General features: G+C 38.5%; 1 long non-coding RNA gene across 1 annotated transcript; it reads right to left on the reverse strand.

The window, feature by feature from the left end:
- Window positions 1-1145: 1145 nt before the first annotated feature.
- Window positions 1146-2358, reverse strand: LOC308476058. The gene is made up of 2 exons (XR_013985660.1): window positions 2245-2358; window positions 1146-1568 (listed from the first exon to the last, which is right to left on the reverse strand). It is a non-coding gene; the product is annotated as an uncharacterized lncRNA (long non-coding RNA).
- Between the last annotated feature and the right edge of the window lie 1361 nt (window positions 2359-3719).

The raw sequence follows: 3719 nt of genomic DNA on the forward strand, positions 1-3719 counted from the left end.
TAAAAAATAAAGGATAGAATAAAGAGGTCAGATACATGTTATAAAAGCATTCTTTGAAAACATTATATGGTAAGTATAAATGTGTATAACAAAAGTTAACTTACTAGGTTGTCTCTAGTTCGGCTTATTAACACTGCCAAATTTACTCAAATCACATTTGAAAATATAAGGTGCATTTTAATTGTGACACTAGCATGGTTTTTGCCTTTTTCAAAACTTCTGCTCGCTTGGTCAACATCTTCATTGAGCTATTTGCCTTGAGCCCAAATTCTCATTCCTGGTCAGTTCAGATCCCTTGAGCATATATGTCACATTAAGATTTCACGTATCTCATCTGACTGTGAAAGTTCTACGCAAGCTTTGTTTACAAAAAACATATATGCATATTTTTGTACATGTTTATCCCTTTACAGTACTTGAATTAGTTTATAAAGTCTAAAATTGTCGTTGTGTTTGCTCTTGATATTTATTTGTGCCAGTATTAAAAAATATCAGCATTCAAGCACATACCCTCGATTAGATATGTCACACAATCTCATCGGGTACCGTGAGAGCTATTGACATTGATCTACACACTGTAATCATGTCAAATAGCCAATCATAAAATTGGGGAAGCAGTAGTAAAAGCAAGGAATATGCTGACATAGCAGCAAGTTTGCATTATGTATAAGATGGCAGCAATTGTGGTCAGTGTAAGTTGGAAAATACTAATATCAGACCATGCGTCTATGGGTTTAAGTATACGGTTAAGCTTAAAATAGCATCGCTTTTGTGGTACTTCTCTCTGCTACCGTAATAGTACAAAGAAAATACTGAAATGACAAGATAGTATTTTGCCACATGAAAGGGCAAAGGCTATCTGAGGGAATTGAGTTTACCCGTAGGTGAAGGAATGTCTGTAACTGTGCAGTTCCTCTAGAAGAAGTTTTCACCTCAGTGTCCTCTAAAACAGAGAAATCTGAACAAGTGAAAATGCTTTGAAGACAGGTTCCCTAATCAGATTTTTTTATATATATAAAGAGAGAAAGATCTTTCATCACTCAGCCATACAGGGCAGCTGAATGCCAATTGGTAATAGAGGCCTTTCTGAAGAAAAATGAAATATCAGTCACAACCTCAGCCTTAAAGGAAGGAGGGGGGAAGTATACAATTGAATCTAGTTTTATTTAGAGTTGATGGTTTTCAAAAAGAAAAAGAAAAAAAGCCTGAAATACTGATTTATGCAACTGTCAGGTTTGAATGTATGCAACACAACTTTCTCAGATTGAATCCCATTGATTTTCTATAACCGTGTCAAGCAGTCAGTGCATCACGGCAGTTTCTGGGACTGTAATAAATAATCCCTTTGGAAAGAAAGTGATTCTTCTCTTCGTAAATACATAGGTGAACATCTTGTTCTCTTGCTCTTTCATGTCTGTTACAGCTTAAGCTGCAAGGCTGTTATTTTTAAAGAAAGTGATTCCTTAATTCCCTATCTTCATTTTCGTTTAGGCTAACATGCTTTGTTTTTCTTCTGACCTTCTTGGGGCTTTTACTTCAGGGAGACGCTGTTAGAGCGGGATGTCATTCTGCTTAGGAGATGTGAAGAGATGAAAAGACCAAAGTGAATGCTTGCAAATTCAACTTGGAATAATTAGCAGCAGTACATAATACTGTGTGTTAATTCTGAAAGGCACTAACCTAGTCTTGAAAGACAGCCTTATATATGAAAGGAGAGTTAGCGCTAGCTCAAAACAAACACCACTTCCACAAGTTAATATTCCCCATTAGATCTATTGGGTTTCTGCTCCAGTGCCAATCATAATCACTTTTGGGTGATATGGTTAGTTCTGCTTTTGAGCTTCATGTTTCTAGCCTAGAACTTCCATTTATACATTTTTTAGTTGATGTGTTTTGTGCGCCACACTAAATTTATAACTTGCTTTGCTATTGATTTGCTAGTTGTTCACTATTCTCTGTCATACATATTATTTAAAGTTGGTAAATAATTTAAAATGTGCTAAGGCATTTATTCAAGTACCTTCATAAGTAATTCTAAAACTGTTTACCAGAAGCATAATACCAAGCTAACGCGTATAAGAAATGACAATACTGTTTTCAAGTTAAACGTTTCCTGCAGAAAGCTTCCCACTCCCCAACTCACAAACATTCAATCGGCATGCAGCACATGCTTTTTGAACTCTACATAATGCCTTGAAGGCAAATGAAATGGAAAAATGAAATAAAGAAAAATAAAAGGAATACCTCTCGTGCAAGAAAGACAATGAGGTCTCAAGAGCAGGATTCTTCTTTCTCTCACACAACTTTCAAGTCGGTTCAGGCCGTTTCCTCTGACCAACAAATCCTGATGGCCGAAATTCAGTTGGGTGTTTCTGTGTTCTGATTTCCAGCTGAGAATTTTCAGGATTTCAAACTAAAAACTGTGGGTTGTATTATCTAATGCTGCCATTCTGCCTGCACAAAAGGCTTCCACTTGGGCAACACAACTATCCCCTCCTCTGCAGCTCCCATCCCACCCTAAAAATTTGCTCCACAGGCTTGAGGGGCAGGAAGGGGACAGAAAGGGGAAGAGACCTGTTGCACAGTGCTAGCCTACAAGTCCCAAGATGAATATCTTGACAGTTAAAGTGACATTGAACAGCATGAACTTGGAGTACAAGACAACCACAAGAGCCCTGATGGTTCAGTTCAAAGGCCCATCTAACTCAGCATCCTGTACTAGTGGTCAACCAGGTACCTGTGAGAAATGTGCAATCGGGACATGAGTGCAATGGTTGAAAGCCAAATTGGGCTAGTTTGTCATAGTATATTAAAGGGAAGTAATAGTACCACTCTATTCTGCCTTGGTCAGACCACACCTGGAGTACTGTGTCCAGTCCTGGGTGCCACATTATAGGAAGGATATTGACAAGCTGGAATACGTGCAGTGGAAGATAACCGAGATGATCAAGGGTCTGGAAACCAAGCCTTAGGAGTCTCGGTTAAGGGAGTTTCAACTAATGGCTACAAGTTACAAGAAAGGAGATTCTGACCAGCTGGAACATGTGAAGAGGTGGGCAACCAAGATGATCAAGGGTCTGGAAACTATGCCTTATGAGGAACAGTTGAGGGAGTTGGGTATGTTTAGCCTAGAAAAGAGAGGAGATATGATAGCCATCTTCAAATATCTAAAGGGCTGTCACATGGAAGATGGAGCAAGCTTGTTTTCTCCAGCTCTGGAGGGTAGGACCCAAACAAATGGCTTTAAGTTACAAAAAAGGAGATTCCGACTAAACATCAGGAAGAGCTTTCTGTCTCCAAGAGCTGTTCAACAGTGGAGCAGACTGCTTCAGAAGATGGTAGACTCAATACTATCACGAATTTGGAAGTGGAAGGAAAAAATATACAGAACCCAGTGGAGATTAGGAAGTGTTTCCAGAGGTATTTTAAACAACTTTATACACAGGAGAAGCAGAAAGAAATGGACATTGATTGATTTTTGAAAATAAATGGACGACACAAAATCTCTCAGGAAAAACAACTAATGTTGAATTACAAAATAACGGATCAGGAGGTGGAAGGGGCTATCCAGAACATGCAATTAGGTAAATCTCCAGGACCAGATGGTTTGACTTCAAGATATTACAGATCTTTGAAAGATTGGTTAATACAACCATTGAAGGAAGTCTGTAATGAAATATCCAATGAAATATTGGAAGGAAGGAAGGCACCAGAGTCGT

The sequence above is a fragment of the Podarcis pityusensis genome (genome assembly GCF_964106645.2).
Source record: "Podarcis pityusensis genome assembly, chromosome: 4".
Classification (NCBI taxonomy): Eukaryota; Metazoa; Chordata; class Lepidosauria; order Squamata; family Lacertidae; genus Podarcis; species Podarcis pityusensis.